Source organism: Moschus berezovskii, chromosome 7 (assembly GCF_049115385.1).
Source record: "Moschus berezovskii isolate FMDL1 chromosome 7, NW_MosBer_1.0, whole genome shotgun sequence".
NCBI lineage: Eukaryota > Metazoa > Chordata > Mammalia > Artiodactyla > Moschidae > Moschus > Moschus berezovskii.
In genome coordinates this window covers 56,392,720-56,413,103 of record NC_142466.1, presented here as the reverse complement: position 1 = coordinate 56,413,103, position 20,384 = coordinate 56,392,720, and the positions used below count along the sequence as shown (strand labels likewise).

Below are 20,384 nucleotides of genomic sequence, written 5' to 3'. Positions count from 1 at the left end.
TTGCAAAGGAAATTCAGGAATACAAATATGTAGATCCTAGGAAAAAAGTGCAAAGAAGGCAATGGCAAGCCACTCCAGTACTCTTGCCTGGAAAATCCCATGGATGGAGGAGCCTGGTGGGCTGCAGTCCGTGGGGTCACTAAGGGTCGGACACGACTGAGTGACTTCACTTTCCCTTTTCACTTTCACACATTGGAGAAGGAAATGGCAACCCACTCCAGTGTTCTTGCCTGGAGAATCCCAGGAATGGGGAAGCCTGGTAGGCTTCCATCTATGGGGTCACACAGAGTCAGACACGACTGAAGTGACTTAGCAGCAGCAGCAGGAAAAAAGTGAACCCAATTGCCAATAACTATGGCTTAAAGAAGAAAGGAGAATACAAGTCTGAAGAATATTCCACCTAAAATGAAACTGTTTAAACATCTTTAGAATTTTGCTGTTGTTGCTGTTATACTACAGGAATTTGCTTTCTACAGTCTAATATCTTACAAGAACTATAAGAAATTTGATAGTGTCAGCACAAATAATAAACAATCTGTAATAGGAATAGAAGAGAGCTTTTTTAAAAAAAGATTTTTTGATGTGGACCATTTTAAAGCCTTTACTGAATTTGTTACAATATTACATCACAAGGCATGTGGGATCTTAGCTCTCCAACCAGACAACTGAACTGCCAGGGAAGTCCCTAGAACAGAGTTTCATTTGAGTTAAACTGAGGACTGTAGCCCAGGAGACAGATTCAAGAAGCACTTGAATTGTGTTTCCCCAGAATTAAAATGGGGAAAGCTTGTATAGGAAAAAACTTCAAAGTTACATAAGGTGTCTGTCAAGAATTATGGTTGGAGTTGGAAAGAAGTAAGTGTGGTTGTTAAGCAAGGATTGCCTAGGGTCCGAAATAGTTGCTTAGTTACAAGGAGAAACCTTCAAACCATAAGTTTGCAGCTGGCAGCTACTAGCAGATATTGTTTTGAAAATGGCTGGTGTTTTCCTTGAGTTTGATATAGCACAGAAAATTCAAGTTCTCAGTGATGCAGGAACGAGTCTGAAACTATGTCTACAATGACCGTCCAGCTCCATTAAAGATTCCTGAACCACAGTTTTGTATTTTGTCAGAACAAAGAACAAACATCAAACATGACAGGGGTACATCCTTCAAAGTTTCAGTGAGTCAGCATGACATTGTGTCTGAGAAGGAAATTTCATCTTCTTATTTATTTATTTTTTATTGGAGGCTGATTATTTTACAATATTATATTGGTTGGTTTTGCCATACATTGACATGAATCTGCCCTGGGTGTACATGAGTTCCCCTTCCTGAACCCCCCTCCCACCTCCCTCCTCCCTTTATCCTCCCTCTGGGTCATCCCCGCACACCAGCCCTGAGCATCCTGTAACATGCATCGACCCTGAACTGGCGATTCGTTTCACATATGACAACATACATGTTTCAATGCCATTCTCCCAAATCATCCCACCCTCACCCTCTCCCACAGAGTCCCAAAGACTGTTCTATACATCTGTGTCTCTTTTGCTGTCTTGTATACATGGCATTCCTGGGCATACACATCGAGGAAACCAGAACTGAAAGAGACACGTACTCCAATGTTCATTGCAGCACTGTTCATAATAGCCAGGACATGGAAGCAACCTAGATGTCCGTCTGCAGACGAATGGATAAGAAAGCTTTGGTACATATACACAATGGAGTATTACTCAGCCATTAAAAAGATTGCATTTGAATCTAATGAGGTGGATGAAACTAGAGCCTATTATACAGAGTGAAGTAAGCCAGAAAGAAAAACACCAATACAGTATACTAACTCATATATATGGAAATTTCATCTTCGAAAGAGTGCTAGAGTTGGTATCATAGGAAGAGGGGTGATATATTATCCCTATCTTCAAAGTGAATAAGTCTTTTCAGTCATGTCCAAATCTTTGCAACTCTATGGACTGTATGTAGCCCACCAGGCTCCTTTGTCACGGGATTCCCCAGGCAAAAATACTGTAATGGGTCGCTATGCCCTCCAAGGGATCTTCCCAACCCAGGGATGGAACCTGCATCTCTTAGGTCTCCTGCATTCACAGGTGGATTGTTTACCGCTGAGTCACTTGGGAAGCCTTATCCAAACTTGAGCGCAAAGCTGAAGGCAAATCATGTGCCCACCATGATAACTTCCTCAGACCTCCATACCTGAAAATTGCTTCCATTAATAGGTAAAAATGGTTTAAGAAGAAGAAAAAAAAAACACTATAAAGTGTTAAGAATGATAGTGGTGTGATGGCGATATAAATTATCTTCCTGAAAAGGATATTGATAATCTGTATGAAAAACACAAGAATCCTTTTACTATGTGACCCAGAAATTCTGCTTCATAACATAAGAGTACAATGAAAAAGGAGACAAAATTGATGCACAAAGATGGTCATCTTAGCATTGGCAAGATATTCAATATCTGCATTACTGAGACACCGACTAGTAAAATGTGAGGAGGGTACAGACCATAGAGTACTATGCAGTTGTTAGAAACGGCAAATTAGAAATACACCTGACAACCATGATTGGATCTTAAAAATATAGGGTTTCATGAAAAAAGTTAGAAATGAGATGTAAATAACAATGGTAATTTACATATATTAAAGTTCATGATAAATATAAGAATACACACTAGTACATGAAAATATCAAGCCCATTTTATAAGAATACATAAGACAAAAAAACAGAACTTAAACAAATTAAGAATAAATGTCAACGGGTTGGCAAAGGGACAGGGAGTGGGATTTAGACTTAAGAGTAGTAAATCAGTTCAGTTCAGTCACTCAGTCGTGACCGACTCTTTGCAACCCCATGAATCACAGCACGCCAGGCCTCCCTGTCCATCACCAACTCCCGGAGTTCACTCAAACTCATGTCCATCGAGTCGGTGATGCCATCCAGCCATCTCATTCTCTGTTGTCCCCTTCTCCTCCCGCCCCCAATCCTTCCCAGCATCAGAGTCTTTTCCAGTGAGTCAACTCGTCGCATGAGGTGGCCAAAGTATTGCAGTTTCAGCTTTAGCATCAGTCCTTCCAATGAACACCCAGGATTGATCTCCTTTAGAATGGACTGGTTGGATCTCCTTGCAGTCCAAGGGACTCTCAAGAGTCTTCTCTAGCACCACAGTTCAAAAGTATCAATTCTTTGGCGATCAGCTTTCTTCACAGTCCAACTCTCACATCCATACATGACCACGGGAAAAACCATAGCCTTGACTAGACGAACCTTGGTTGGCAAAGTAATGTCTCTGCTTTTTAATATGCTATCTAGGCTGGTCATAACTTTCCTTCCAAGGAGTAAGTGTCATTTAATTTCATGGCTGCAATCAGCATCTGCAGTGATTTTGGAGCCCAAAAAAATAAAGTCTGACACTGTTTCCACTGTTTCCCCATCTATGGCCAATATCAAAAGAGGGAAATACTTTACAGCAGAAAATAGTAAATTGTGATTAACTGTCATTCACCTTAAATACTGATAAATAGTCCTACATACCAGCTCCAAAGAGGTCACTCACAGAGCTGATGATTTCATCATCATTTAAGGTGGTTGTTTTGGTGACAGCGTATTTGCTGTGGCATGCATTAATCAGAGCATCAGTGATATCTTGGATATGGTCCTGAGGATACAAACCTTAACATGATTATTCATCCCTTCCTACATTTTACAGTACATGTGACTCTCATGCAGGAAGAGCCATCTTACCATGTAATTTGAAATGAACCCAATTAACTTAGGAATGTAAAGAACATAAGTAGATCGTTTTAAATCTTGCAACTAATTTTGCTTGTCAGTGGTAATGCTCAATCATAAAAGAGTGTAGTGAAGAAAACCAAGTTATCAAACTCAATTTTCTTCTTAAAAGTTTTTTTTTTTTCAATCAATAAAGAGTATGCCTACGTCTGGAAGCACACTTAGAAAAATTAGAGGTTAACTTATAGAGAAAATGCTAAGCAATAAATATAAGAGGTTTTCAAACCTATTGGAAGAATTTTACTATAATCACCATGCAGAAGGAGGTGGGATTGGGATAGGTCAGGGTGTAGGAAAAAATTTTTATGAATTTCACAAACTTTTATTTACAGTATCTGATCTAGAATTCCAGGCTGGTACCTTGATACAGATTGTTTTCTGCCCATTCCTTTTAATCAGATGGGACTTAAGTCCTCACTCTCTTCATTTGTTCAATTATCCACTTTTTCATGTTTTTCCCCCGCAATGCTTTACACTCAGGAAATAGTTCCCTAACAACTAGGATTTTTTTCTAGTGTTTACATAATTCGAGAGAGAAATGTTCTTTTCTGTGGACCATCAAATTGGGCCAAAAACACTTCAATGGCCTCACAAAAAGGTTTGCTTCTGTCATCTGGAGAAGGTTTCTACATGTGTTATGATCTCAAAGTTCATTTATCCCTAGGAAAGAAACTCAAGAAGGATATGAGACTAAACTGGAAGCTTCCTATAGAACATTCCTTATAATTATTCAAAGAACTTTCTGAAAAAACTATGCTGATACTTTTAAGACCTCATAGTTTCAGAGATAAAATTAGAGAAACAAAATTATTGGGTCATTTCTTCAGGAAACCCATTTACATGTAGATCATCATTTATCAGCCAAGGACAGATTCATATTTCAAGCACATTTCCCTGTGTGCCTTATCTGCACAGTAGGGAAATTCTGAGATTTCAAAAAATTCAAAGTTCTTTTTACTTTGCCAACCAAGGTCCGTCTAGTCAAGGCAATGGTTTTTCCCGTGGTCATGTATGGTTGTGAGAGTTGGACTGTGAAGAAGGCTGATCGCCGAAGAATCGATGCTTTTGAACTGTGGTGTTGGAGAAGACTCTTGAGAGTCCCTTATACTGCAAGGAGATCCAACCAGTCCATTCTAAAGGAGATCAATCCTGGATGTTCATTGGAGGGACTGATGCTAAAGCTGAAACTGCAATACTTTGGCCACCTCATGCGACGAGTTGACTCACTGGAAAAGACTCTGATGCTGGGAAAGGTTGGGGGCGGGAGGAGAAGGGGACGACGGAGAATGAGATGGCTGGATGGCATCACCGACTCTGTGGACATGAGTTTGAGTGTACTCCGGGAGTTGGTGATGGACAGGGAGGCCTGGCGTGCTGTGATTCATGGGGTCGCGGAGAGTCGGACACGACTGAGCGACTGAACTGAACTGAACTGAACATGAGAACTAAGTAATACTGCCCTATAATCTCTCTGACTGGACTTCACTTTTATTAATGGTTTGGGTGAGGTTCATTATGGAAAATCTACAGTAAAAGAACCAGGGTGTACATACAACTGTCTGAGTTCTCAATGTAAGATGATCTTGTACATGTAGAGCAATAAACATGCCTGATAGAGAATAAATAGAATAGCAATAAACAGTAATAGTAATAAATATTAGAGAATAAATGCCTGATTCAAGGCATGATAAAACTCCCAGGGAGCATTTATAATTTGCAAAGGAAGGTATCAGAAACATGGTATGGAATCAGCAGGATTTGTAGCACTGGAGGCCTTGAGTAAGTCATCATCTGTTTTAACAATTCTAAGAAACTCCTCATTAATGTGGTCATATCTCTTGCCAAAGCAAAGGGCACAGACAACATTGGCCATAGCACAGGTAATAGCACCTCTAGGTTCAAAGCCGCCACTCTTGGAAGTCAATTCTGTGAAGACTTTTACCAGCTCAGAGACTTCCTCGATGACATGTTCTTCAAGTAAGCAAGAGCAGGTGGAGGATTTTGTTTCTGCTTTAGAAAATGTTCGTAAAGCATTGGAAGCAATTTTCTTAAGAAGTTTCCAACTCTCCCCATAATTGACTGAAAACGTAGACACTTTCATTGTGCCTGGAAAGAAAATGTATACATGTTAGGTCAGGCTGCAAAATGCTCTCCATTTTTGAGTAGCACTTCTTTCACCATTTCCATCCCATTCACCACCAGGACAGGCACCATGCCAAGTCTGATGAGAAAGACATCTCCATATTTCTTCCTCATTTCCATGAATGTAAGGTAAGGATGGTCTCTAAGCTGAAGAAGATTTTCCACCATGGGGAGGGACCATGGGCCAGGAGGAAACACCTCCTTTCTCCCTTTGTTTCCTAGTTCTCTTACAAAAACAAAAACCATCACCAAAATTATGAGAGAAGTGGTCACCTCTCCAGAAGTGACTGCCATGCCGAATATAATTTTCAGGTATAAAACACCTAAAATAGAAAAATTTAACCATCATTTTTGCTATTCTAAGCATAGACTAAGTAGTCTTTCTCCATGTAAACATTTAGGAGAAAAGTACAGACTCTTTATATTTAGATGAAAACTATTCTTAAACAATGCACCAAGAGGGTAAAATTAAATTCTTGTAAAATTCACTGTATGTCTATCTCAATTCTATTATTTTCATGATTCTAACCATCAGACTAAATCCTTTCATGTCAGTTGTTGACATCATAGACAGAAGAAGAGGATAACACTGTAGGAAGCAGCCTGGTGGGTGGCAAATGGATTGAGGCTATAGAACCTGATTTCATACTCATTAGCTGAAGGAATCTTCATCCTGTCACTTCATCTAAGTGCATCCCGGTTGTCTCATCTGTGTTCTACTTAACAAAAATTAGTCATACATTTTCTCAACAAATATTTATTGAACACCCTAATGTCAGGCACTGAAAAATACAAAACAGAATTTCACAGATTAATGAGGAAACTAGGAGAACAAAAATAAGATTACAAAGTAATAAGTGCTATAAAAAACTGTGTATAGTGTCATCTGTCATTGTGTGAGGATGAAATGCAGTCATCACTAAAAAGTACTTGGTTAGGGCTTCCCAACTGGCTCAGGAGTAAGAGTCTATTGGCCAATGCAGGAGACATGGGTTCACTCTCTGATCTGGGAAGATCCCATGTGCAGCAGAGCAACTAAACCCTAATGCTACAACTACTGAGCCTGGGCTCTAGAGCCTGGGAGCCACAACTCAGCCTACGTGCCAAAACTCCTGAAGCCTGGGTGCCCTAGAGTCCATGGTCCACAACAAAAGAAGCTACCGCAGCGAGCAGCCAGAGCACTGCAAAGGAGAGTAGCCCTCACTCTGCAGCTACAGAAAAGCCCATGCAGCAACAAAGACCCAGCATAACCAAAAATAAATAAACAAATGAAATTATTTTTTTTTAAAAAGTACTTGGTGAATTACAAGCCGTTTAGTAGAAATCTAATTGGCTGTCTGCCTAGTCTGTTCTTAAACTTTTCAGCCTGCTTGTACAAGTGACTTTCTGAAGCAATTCTACTGGTTTGAAACCTGTCCATATAGTCACAGATGGTTGATCCAAGGATAAGCCTTCAGATCAAGATGAACCTTAGGAATATGTAACTGGGACTGTGAAGGTTCATCTTCTCATTGGACAGCTAGGTCTATAAGACATAAATCTGAAAATAAAACTTGGGGACATTTCACCTGCCAGGAGGACCTGAGAAACTGTGAGAAATGGTCTGAAAAATAAACGAAGTAAAAAGGAAAAGAAATAAAAGATAGAGAGTGGTCTCATGACCTTGTATTCACTGTTTCTAGTGTCTTCATGAGATTTTGTCCTCAGACTGAATTCTTTTCTGTTTAAACTAGCTAAAACTGGTTTCTGTTACCAAGAGGGTTGTACCTCTCTCCCCTGCAAAACAAAGTTTAATAGACATGAAGAATATTTTTGTTAGTTATTGCATTTTTAAGATTTTATCTATTTATCTGCCTGCACTGGGTCCTCATTGCAGGACCCAGCTTTCTCTAGCTGCGACTGATGGGGGCTACTCTTCCTTGCAGTGCTCAGGCTTCTCATTGTGGTGGCTTCTCTTGTTGCAGAGCACAGACTCTAGACACCTGGGCTTTGGTAGCTGCAGCACGCAGGCTCACTAGTTGCAGTGGGTGGCTCCAGGGTGTGAGTGCTTCAGTACTTGTGGCACGTGGGCTTTGTTCCTTCACGGCATATGGAATCTTCCCAGATAAGGGTTCAAACTGAACCCGTGTCCTCTGCATTGGCAGGCAGATTTCTATCCACTGTGCCACAAGGGAAGTCCAGCTATTGTATTTTATAGTAACTACAGACAGAAAACAAAACTTTCTCTCCCTTGAAAGAATATAACTGAATTTCACACTTGCCAAATTAGTTCTTGAGACAAAAAACATTGGCAGGCAGTATACTCATTGGCCAGTGTAAATATCCAGTTCTTTTGGGTTTTTGAGTACTCCAGCACTCGATTTCATATATATATGTAATACATACATACATATACACACTGAGAGGCATCCTTGCTAGCAGCAATGAATTTGTTTTCCAGTTCAGAAGAAAGTGATAGGGTGGTAAAAAGCACTATATTTACATTCTACTTTTAAAAAAAGCACCAAGGACCAAAGAAATGTGTATCTTAACTCTCCCACCCTGAATATGCAGGAAAAACCATGTTACCTATCTTATTTGATTGTTTCACCTATCCAAGTTCACTGATAAAATGTGGTTAATTATACTCACTTGGTTGGCATTGTTTCCTAAGAAATAAACTTTGGAGTTGAAAGTTAAAGATCAACTTCTTTTCATGGGGGAAAAAAAAAAGTGCAGTTAAACTAAGAAGAAAAACTTGAGTCCCTAATCAATGCAACAGCTGCAATTTGCAAAACTTTTCTTTTTCTCTCAGTTCAGGAAGAAAACAGTGAGAATGTCAATGTGCTGCAGCTTTGCAGCATGCTGATTTTGTGAAACCTCTCCTGCTTCTATGACCATTTATCCTCTTACTAGGTGCCAGATCCAGAACTAAGCACTAATCCACACTGTCTTTCAAAACTCATACCTCTGTGAGATAATGTATCATCCTGTTACAGAAAGGCTTCACAAGATAAAAAAATAATAATTTTCCTCATTTATTTCTCATTAACAAAATACATTTACTTATTTATTTGGCTGTGCCAGGGTCGACACGACTGAGTGACTTCACTTTCACACATTGGAGGAAACGGCAACCCACTCCAGTGTTCTTGCCTGGAGAATCCCAGGGACGGGGGAGCCTGGTGGGCTTCCGTCTATGGGGTCACACAGAGTCACACACGACTGAAGTGACTTAGCAGCAGCAGCAGCAGCCAGGTCTTAATTATGTTGGGAAACGTTTAATTGTGGCCTGGTGATCTTTTTCTTCCATTATTGTGTTCAGTTGAAGAGTCCAAACTCTTAGTTGCGGCATGTGGGACCTAGTTCCCCAACTGAGGAACTTGTAGAGTCTTAGCCACTGGACCACCAGAGAAGTCCCTATTTCCCATGCTTTTTAAACTTACTATCAAATCACCAATTACTTGGAGTACTTGCTTTTTCACAAAAGTCAAAAAAGTTCATTTCTCTTAGGCATTCACCAAACTATTAATTTGTATGTTGACAATAGTCCTATTATCGGTGTTTTCAAAGCAGACTACTAAGTAGATGAGAATGGGTGTGGTTAGAAGTAAGTGTGATTTGACTCCCGCAAAGATGACTGGGTTGCCCCACCTACCTTTCTCGCTATTTAGCTGTGGGAACTCCGTTAAATTATAATCTCTTTTGGTGTCAGTTTTCTCATCTATAAAATGGTCCCTTCAGACTAGAAGACCTTGAAGGTCAGCTCCAGCCTTAAGTAATCAAAGGTAGAAGGAAACACTGGGCAGAAGCCTGAGTGTGATGTCCAGGGTTAATTGCCAGAGTTCCCAGAGCAGTCATCAACAAATGTAAGTAACTGTGTGACTGCTTTGGATTCTTTTTCAACTTGGGCGCTTCTTGTCTGTAAGAAATTCTCCTCGGCAGTTTACCAGACCCAGACACATTGCCAACTTTCCCAGAAACTTTCTTGGAAAGCTCTGAAGGCACATTCTGTTCCTGTTGTTTTGGGGTGAAGTGGGTCTGAGAACAGAGGGTGTTCATCTCACCAAGGGCGGGCTGCTGCATCGTCAAAAATTCAAGGTGAACTCTAACCCTTTTGCTTCCCATTTGCATGGAATTAAGGTGAACTCTAACCCTTTAAGAGAAGAACCAGGTGAAAAGAGCACGAGGAAGTTGAAGGCTTTTGCACTGATTCTCAAAACTAAACACACACACACATCAGGCCTCCTCCAGAAGCTGTGAAACCATTGCAGGGTCCACATCCCAAAGGGATCAATTAAATCCAAATCTCTAGGGGCGGAGGCATGTTAAAAAGTTCCTCAATACGACTAAGGGGCATTCCAAGTTGCTGTCCTTTCTGGGGAGAAAACAACTGGCTGTGAGATCAACAAATCCATTCAGTTAAGTTACAGTGAAGCTTGGAAGGCTCACCTGTGCCCAGAAATCTTGCAGTCAAACATGAGGAATCTGGTGGAAGGATTGAACAACAGACAAGCTTTTGAAGAAAGCTGAGGTTATCCTAGGAAACAGGAACAGTGTGGTTACAGAAGCAGCAGGCCTGGGGAAAGGCTGGGAGAGAACATTCTAGTTCTAGAAAGTGAGGGGTGGACCTTGGACCCATGTGGGGAGGAGTTTGGAGCTGGATTAGGGCGTTTGAGAGCTAGAGGGAAGACTAGAGAGGTCTCTGCAGCCAGAATTAGATCCTGGAAATTGGGGAATTCCAGCGTGAGTGGTCCTCTTGTCTAGAAAAATCCCATGGACGGAGGAGCCTGGTAGGCTGCAGTCCATGGGGTCGCTAAGAGTCAGACAGGACTGAGCGACTTCACTTTCACTTTTCACTTTCATGCATTGGAGAAGGAAATGGCAACCCACTCCAGTGTTCTTGCCTGGAGAATCCCAGGGACAGCGGAGCCTGGTGGGCTGCCGTCTATGGGGTCACACAGAGTCGGACACGACTGAAGCGACTTAGCAGGAGCAGCAGCAGCGTGAGTGGAGGGAGAGGGACTACACCTGGAGCAAGGCGTCTCAAAAAGGGTGTCGGATGGAAACTGATCTTGGAAAGGAGGATGGAAAAACTTAACTGTTTTTCAATTGCTGCTGATAAACAGAATTACGGTGGAAAGGTATGTAGCAAGAAAGCAAAGAGCAGGAAGCAAAAAGACAATGGTGCAGAGGTACTGCTTTACTGAGAATTTCAGGAAACCTGGGGCATGCTCTCAGCGCTCTGGGAGACCAAGCGCAGGAGCAGGAAGATGGGCGAAATGAAAAAACTAGGAAACTCAGGTTCCCTTTTGCTGGCATGTTGGTAGCATCTCCGGAGCCTTCATCAAGTGGACAGATTCGTTTTTCCACAACTAGAACAGTTAACTTCTGAGTATGACATTCATAGCTTTGAATTGAGAAAAAATTATCCGCATCAAGTTTTTGTTTGACCAGGATAAACATCAATTTTTCTACCTCTCCAGCATGTACAGTCTAGTTTTTCTACGTGTTATTAGGGAAATGATCTGTGGCTCATTGACATTTTCCTGTCAAGATGTCTATAAGTTATTACATAACAGACTTTTCTTTAAAGCTTTGGCGTTTTTGGCCCAATAATTATTTACGATTTCAAGGCAGCTTTTAGTGATTGTCCAAGAAGGATCATTGATAGCAAGTACTTTCTCACATGATGAAGAAAGCAAGCCCACAAAGAGAGTGCTAAACCTCAAAGAGTAACTTTCAGGCCCTGAGATATGGTATCCTATTCACAAAACATCATATATTTCTAAATATTGAAATTCTCAAAATAATATGATTAAAAAAAAAAATCTGACAAGGGCTTACAAACCGTAGGAACTTTCTGACACAGGGGCAGAACTTTTCCTAACCAGCATTTAGTCATGTCATACTTAGTTACCAAAAAAACCCACTTTTTTTAGTACTGAAGTTTTTCTTTAAGTATTACCTTCTTAGTACAGATAACCCCACACTGGATTAATGTATAGACATTACACAGTTATATAAAATTCCTCCTTCGAGTCTCATGTTACAGACAATTGGTAATAATTGCTTGACACTGTGTCATTTGAAAGCTTTGTTAGTAGACGATAATGAGAACTGCCCTGCATTCCCATTGATTAAGAGGAAAATCCTTTCCATAATAATAATTGTGGCAGCTAATGTTTATTGTGCACTTACAAGGAATAAACATCGAAAGTACTTTACATATTATATCAATTATTTCTTATATCCAACTTCTAAATGAGCTGCTATTTCTTTCTCTGTTTGGCAGATAAATTTTGAGCCAAAGAGAAATTAGAAAATAGACTAACAATGGACATGGATTTGCGCAAACTCCAGAAGAAAGTGAGGGACAGGGGAGCCTGGCGTCATGGGGTCACAGTCAGACACAACTGAATGACTAACCAACAACAGCTGTGCTCTTAGCCTCTGATTATAATGCCTTCTACTGGAGAATTCATGGGTGTAAACTTTGAAACTTCTGCTGCTTACAAGAGCTGTAGATGTATCATTCCAATCTCTGTCTCAGTCTTCTCCCAGTCTCTCCTCTGTGTGACATTTATTAAGGCACTTGTCATTAAATTTAGGGCTCAATCAAGAGCCCTCTTAGAGAGATGTGATTGGAGATTAGTCATGCAGATGTCCTCTGGAAGGTATTCCAACAGAGCTGTCTAAGTCTGGGATCAGGAACTCAGGAGTGAATCATTTCATTGGCCTGCTATCCTGTTGGTGAAATAGACAACATTTGGTCTATGGCATATTCTGCACTGTGCTAAAGCCTTACACAGTCTCAATTTTTATAAATCACAAGTATTTTCTTTCACATACTGTTTAATGTTTTTCATTCTGGTAAGTTTCACACATGGAATCTCAACAGACTCTAAATACCAAAACCAATTTTGAAAAATAAGAACAAAGTTGGAGATCTCATATTTTCTGATTTCAAAACTTACTATAAAGCAATAGTAATCAAAAGAGTTTGGTACTGCCATAAACACAGACACACTGATCAATGGAATTGAGTAAAGAACCCAGAAATAAATCCTTACATATATGAAAATGAAATCTGTTAGTTGCTCAGACTTCAACTAACAATCTGTTAGTTGTCCAATTCTTTGCAACCCCATGGACTGTAGCCCACTAGGTACCTCTGTCCACAGAATTTTCTAGGCAAGAATACTCGAGTGGGTTGCCATTCCCTTCTCCAGGGGATCTTCCCCACCCAGGAATTGAACCTGGGTCTCCTGCATTGCAGGCAGATTCTTTATCATCTGAGCCACTGAGGAAGCCCAGAAAAATATTTACATATATGTTTTTCTACAATTCCCAAGATCATTAATGATGAAAGGACAGTTTTTTCAGCAAATGGTGTAAAAACTGGATTTCCAGATGCAAGAGAATGGAGTTGGACCCTTTCATTATGCCATGTACAAAATTAACTCAAAATAATAAATATATCACAGTAAAAATTAGTTTTATAATAAAACTATTAACCTATCAGAAGAAAACTTGGGGAAAACATCCATGACATTGGATTTTGCAATAATTTTTTGGACACGATACTAAAACATTGTGGGGAAAGCAACAACAAAATAGATCATTTGTACTTAATCAAAATTAAAACTTTTGTGCATTAAAGGGCACCATTAACATAGTGAAAAGGCAATCTATAAAATGAGAGAAAATATTTGCAAATTATTTATCTGAAAAAGGATTAACATCTAGAAAATATAAAGAACTCTTACAATTCAACAATGACAAAATAAGAGAAAAACATGGGCAAAGGACCTGAATAGACATTTCTTAAAAGAAGATAAGCAATGGTCAAAAAAAAAAGAAAATCACACATGAAAATGCTCAACAACACTAATAATCAGGGAAATGAAGGTCAGACCTTCCTACCCATTCAGTTCAGCTCAGTTCAGTTCAGTCGCTCGACTCTTTGCGACCCCATGAATCACAGCACGCCAGGCCTCCCTGTCCATCACCAACTCCCGGAGTTCACTCAAACTCACCTCCATCGAGTCGGTGATGCAATCCAGCCATCTCATTCTCTGTCATCCCCTTCTCCTCCTGCCCCCAATCCCTTCCAGCATCAGAGTCTTTTCCAGTGAGTGAACTCTTCACATGGGGTGGCCAAAGTATTGGAGTTTCAGCTTTAGCATCAGTCCTTCCAATGAACACCTAGAATGGCTATTACAGAAACAAAATGAAGTGAAACAAAAAGCCTCAAGAAATAAGAAGTGTGATCAAGGTTATGGAAAATTGGAACCTTTATGCATTTCTGATGGGAACAAAATAGTGCTAGTGGAAAAGAGTATGGTGCCCCTCAGCTAAAATTAACATTTAATTATCACATTATTGGAAAAGATTCTATCTTTGACAAAAATTTAACTAGGCTTCTCTGAGTCCCCTTTTTGACTAGGCATTATTCTGGGGTCTGCAGTCCAATTGTAGCAATAATCCTGCTAAGTCAGTTTAGAGGAAATCTCTCACCCTTGTTCAAATTCCTCTTCTGCATCCGCAATAACTGATTCTCTTGGTCAGCCAGGCTTTAGCAAGAATACTATTAGGTCAGTTTAGCATGAATGCCCTTACTTGTGATGTTTTCTCATATTTATTTTCCAGCCGCTGGTCCCCTCAATCTGCTCATTGATTACAAATCCCTAGCTTTCCTCACTGTATTCAGAGTTGAGCCCAATCTCTCTCCCTTGTGGTGATGGTCTTGACAACTATCACCATAGTTCTGAATAAAGTCTCCCTCACTGGATTAATATATATCAGAATAATTTTTTCCTTTATCATGATCAGAAATTCACATCTGGGTATATACTAAAAATAATCAAAACTGGGAATTCAAACAGATATCTGCACACTCATGTTTAATGCAGCATTATTCACTATTACTAAAATTTGGAAGTACTCAGTTGTCCACTGATGGACAAATGGACAAACAAAATATGGTATGTACATGCAATGAAACATTATTCAGCCTTAAACAGAAAAAAATTCTAATACATGTTACAATATGGATGAACCTTGAAGATATTATGCAAAGTGTAAAAAAAATCCAGCCACAAGAGCATAAGCATTGTGTGATTCCACTCATATGAGGCACTTAGAGTAATTAAATTCATAGAGTCTAACAGTATGATCAGTGTTTGACAGGGGTTGGGGTAAAGAAGGAAAGGAGGAGGCATTGCTTAGTGGGTACAGAGTTCCAGCTGCAGAAAATGAAAGAGTTCTCGACAAGACTGGTGGTAACAATTGGATAACCACGCAAATGTACTTAATACCACTGAACTGTATGCTAGATAGCATATTAAAAAGCAGAGACATTACTTTGCCAACCAAGGTCTGTCTAGTCAAGGCTATGGTTTTTCCCGTGGTCATGTATGGATGTGAGAGTTGGACTGTGAAGAAAGCTGATCACCGAAGAATTGATGCTTTTGAACTGTGGTGCTGGAGAAGACTCTTGAGAGTCCCTTGGACTGCAAGGAGATCCAACCAGTCCATTCTAGAGGAGATCAATCCTGGGTGTTCATTGGAGGGACTGATGCTAAAGCTGAAACTCCAATACTTTGGCCACATCATGCGACGAGTTGACTCACTGGAAAAGTCTGATGCTAGGAGGGATTGGGGGTGGGAGGAGACGGGGACGACAGAGAATGAGATGGCTCGATGGCATCACTGACTCGATGGACATGAGTTGAGTGAACTCTGGGAGTTGGTGATGGACAGGGAGGCCTGGCGTGCTGTGATTCATGGGGTCGCAGAGAGTCAGACACGACTGAGCGACTGAACTGAACTGAACTGTATGCTTATAAATGGATAAAGTTTTATTACATATACATGGAAGAACTATACAAAGAAGATCTCATGATCCAGATGACCATGATGGTTATAACCACTCACCTAGAGCCAGACATCCAGGAATGTGAAGTCAAGTGGGCCTTAGGAAGCATCACTATGAACAAGGCTAGTGGAGTTGATGGAATCCCAGCTGAGCTATTTCAAATCCTAAAAGATGATGCTGTGAAAATGCTGCACTCAATATGCCAGCAAATTTGGAAAACTCAGCAGTGGCCACAGGTCTGGAAAAGGTCAGTTTTCATTCCAATCCCAAACAAAGGCAATGCCAAAGAATGTTCAAACTAGCACACAATTGCACTCATCTCACATGCTAGCAAAGTAATGCTCAAAATCCTCCAAGCTAGACTTCAACAGTATGTGAACCAGGAACTTCCAGACGTTCAAGATGGTTTTAGAAAAGGCAGAGGAACCAGAGATCAGATTGCCTAAATCCACTGGATCATTGAAAAAGCACAAGAGTTCCAGAAAAACATCTGTTTCTGCTTTATTGACTACGCCAAAGCCTTTGACTGTGTGGATCACAACTAACTGTGGAAAATTCTTAAGAGATGGGAATACCAAACCACCTTACCTGCCTCCTCAGAAATCTGTATGCAGGTCAAGAAGGAACAGTTAGAACTGGACATGGAACAACAGATTGGTTCCAAATCAGGAAAGGAGTACATCAGGGCTGTATATTGTCACCCTGCTTATTTAACTTCTATGCAGAATACATCATGAGACATGCTGGGCTGGATGAAGCACAAGCTGGAATCAAGATTGCTGGGAGAAATATCAATAACCTCAAATATGCAGATGACACCACCTTTATGGAAGAAAGTAAAGAAAAACTAAAGAGCCTCTTGATGAAGGTGAAAGAGGAGAGTGAAAAAGTTGGCTTAAAACTCAACGTTCAGAAAACTAAGATCATGGCATCTGGCCCCATCACTTCATGGCAAATAGATGGGGAAATAATGGAAACAGTGAGAGACTTTATTTTGGGGGGCTCCAAAATCACTGCTGATGGTGACTGCAGCCATGAAATTAAAAGACACTTGCTCCTTGGAAGAAAAGCTATGACCAACCTAGACAGCGTATTAAAAAGCAGAGACATTACTTTGCCAACAAAGGTCCATCTAGTCAAAGCTATGGTTTTTCCAGTAGTCGTTTATGGATGTGAGAGTTGGACTATAAAGAAAGCTGAGTGATGAAGAATTGATGCTTTTGAACTGTGGTGATGAAAATGACTCTTCAGAGTCTCTTGGACTGCAAGGAGATCCAACCAGTCAATCCTAAAGGAAATAAGTCTTGTATATTCATTGGAAAGACTGATGCTGAAGCTGAAACTCCAATATTTGGGCACCTGATGCAAAGAACTGACTCTTTTGAAAAGACCCTGATGCTGGGAAAGATTGAAGGTGGGAGGAGAAGGGGACAACAGACAACGGCATCGCTGACTCAATGGACATGAATTTGAGCGAGCTCCTGGAGTTGGTGATTGACAGGGAAGCCTGGCATGCTGTAGTTCATGGGGTTGCAAAGAATTGGACATGACTGAGCAACTGAACTGAACTGATAAATATATATATAATATTATATAATATATATATATTGGGCTTCCCTGGTGGCTCAGTGATAAAGAACCCATCTGTCAATGCAGGAGATCTAAGAGATGTCAGTTCAATCCCTATGTGGGGAAGATCCCCTGGAGGAGGGCATGGCAACCCACTCCAGTATTTTTGCCTGGAGAATTCTATAGACAGAGGAGACTGGTGGCCTAAAGTCCATAGGGTCTCAAAGAGAGACATGACTGAAGTGACTTGGCATTATATAATATATATTATATTATAAATATATATATATGTATATATATTTACCAGGGGCTTCCCAGGTGGCACAGTGGTAAAGAATCCACCTACCAATGCAGGAGACTCAAGAGGCACAGTTTCTGTCTCTAGCTTGTGAAGACCCTCTGGAGAAGGAAATAGCAACTGGCTCCAGTATTCTTGCCTGGAAAATTCCATGACAGTGGAACCTGGTGGCCACAGTACATGGCGTCGCAAAGAGTTGGACATGACTGAGTGACTGAGCACACGTACTGCTGCTACTGCTAAGTCACTTCAGTCGTGTCCGACTCTGTGTGACCCCATAGACGGAAGCTCACCAGGCTCCCCCGTCCCTGGGATTCTCCAGGCACGAACACTGGAGTGGGTTGCCATTTCCTTCTCCAATGTGTGAAAGTGGAAAGTGAAAAGTGAAAGTGAAGTCGCTCAGTCGTGTCCGACCCTTAGCGACCCCACGGACTGCAGCCTACCAGGCTCCTCCATCCATGGGATTTTCTAGGCAATAGTACTGGAGGGGCTTGCCATTGCCTTCTCCGACACACGTATATACCATAATTTTTTAAAAAATGAGAAATTCTCAAGTGAACAAACTATAATTCTCAACATAGTATTATAATACAGTTCCAATTTATTATGTGTTCTTCATTCAGCTAATGTCATAGTATAACTTTTAAAAAAAGAACATGTGATCAAACTTTTTTTCCAAGCATTTCCTCCTGTTGCATTTTAAATTTTTTAAAAACTTTAATTAATTAATTTTAATTAATCAATGTGATTAATGTTTAATCCTTTATTCATATATCACTACTAAAAATTTCTGAGCTCAATAAGCTGGGACTTTTTTTAAGTTTTATTTTAAAATTGTACTGTTTGAATATTTTACATTTTCTTAAATGTAAAAGCCACTCCTTCTTGATAAAAATAATTCTGAAGAGGAAATAATTCCTCCAGGAATAATTATTATGATTGCATTAATAGGTTTGGATTTGACTTGAGAATACAGAGAATCCATCTAGAGGGCTGGAAGTACATGAGAGAAGACAATCAGTTCATCAGTTCTAAGGATTCAGCCACTCCAGAAAAAAATGGCCCTTTATTATTTTATTCGCTTTTCTATAACTGTTGTTAGAAAGACTCTGCTTCTCTGGGCTTCCCAGGTGGCTCAATGGTAAAGAATCCACCTGGCAATGCAGGAGATGCAAGAGACCCTGGTTCAATCCCTAGGTTGAGAAGATACCAAGAAGGAAATGGCAAACTACTCCAGTATTCTTGCCTAGAGAATCCCATGGACAGAGGAGCCTGGCAGGCTACAGTCTACGGGGTTGCAAAAGAGTTGGGCAAAACTTAGGGACTGAGCAACACATTCTATTTCTGAATAATACTATTTCTGAATCAAATAATACTTATGCTCTTTATAAAATTCATTCCCTCTTATTCTTTCTACTTAGGAAATAATATCTATTCTTATAATGCAAGTTTCTAGTAAAGAAATGTGCTCATATCTGTTAGAAAAATAGTGTTATTTTAAAGAGGAAGAAAAAGTGGAAGTGTTAGTCATTCAGTCGTGCCTGACTCTATGAGACCCCATGGAATGTAGCCCTCTAGGCTCCTCTGTCCATGGGATTCTCCAGGCAAGTATACTAAAGTGGGTAGTCATTTCCCTCTCCAGGGCATCTTTCTGACTCAGGGACTGAACCCAGGTTTCCCACATTGCTGGCAAATTCTTTATTGTCAAAGCCACCAGGGACTCAAAAAGGAAGTCCGGTTATTTAATTTGTGATTTCTCCCAGCATATTAATGTTTAAATTAAGCAGTGGCAAACTATCTGCCAGTTAAAGAGAATCATTATCAATATTTGAAGATTTAAGCAGAACTGGGGGCCTTAAATCCTGAAAGAGTCGTCTTAGTGGCTGGTTTTGCGGCTATGACTTCTACATATTTAGCTATCTGGTGAAAGTAAGAGTGCAGATAAAGAATCTCCAAAAATATTTTCTTTGTGGTTTAAAAACCAAAAAGTGATTTAAAAATCTATATCTTAGACCGTTTTTTTAAAATTCTGATGAAAATGATTTCTTTAAAAAATCAAGACCCTCTTCAATCCACTTGCCTGGGGAAAAGTCCTCACCTGAGACTAAAGGTTGCAAAGGGTAGAATTGTCAATGGATATTCAACTGTTGAAATTTTATTAGGATTTTAATTATTTATGTTTGTGATCTGGTTACAAATAGGTATAATTTCTGAGTGATGCACTCTAAACCCTGTTTTTCCAATAAGTCCTTTTGGGGTATCTTTTTGCAGAAATTAAGGTATTTCTGGAACAGATACATGGTGTTGTAGCCAAAACATCTAACTCCTATCATTTTTTTTGAGGATTATTTGGAGTTTTGTACAAATTGTCTTATTTAATCCTTAGTAAGAGCTTTTTGGCAATGGCAACCCACTCCAGTACTCTTGCCTGGATAATCCTATGGATGGAGGAGCGCTGTAGGCTACAGTCCATGGGGTCGCAAAAAGTCGGACATGACTGAGCGACTTCACTTTCACTTTCTTTCTTTAAGAGCTTTTTGAGTTTGGTATAATTGTGTGCATTTAACTGTGGTTCGATGGTATTTTTTTCAAGAATAGTACAAAAAATTCCCATATCCTCTTCAAACAATCTCCCGAAATGATAATGTTTATCACATTATCTTTATCATTCTCTTTGTCTCTGCTTATAATAACTACAATATGACTCAAACCAGGAAATTAGCAGTGGT

At 40.1% G+C, this 20,384-nt stretch overlaps 1 long non-coding RNA gene across 1 annotated transcript; it reads right to left on the bottom strand.

Annotated features, from left to right (window-relative positions):
- Positions 1–5,231: 5,231 nt before the first annotated feature.
- On the bottom strand, positions 5,232–14,119 carry LOC129556744 (uncharacterized). Its single transcript, XR_008686081.2, has 4 exons — positions 13,948–14,119; positions 12,425–12,655; positions 10,361–10,448; positions 5,232–5,893 (listed from the first exon to the last, which is right to left on the bottom strand). It is a non-coding gene; the product is annotated as an uncharacterized LOC129556744 (long non-coding RNA).
- Between the last annotated feature and the right edge of the window lie 6,265 nt (positions 14,120–20,384).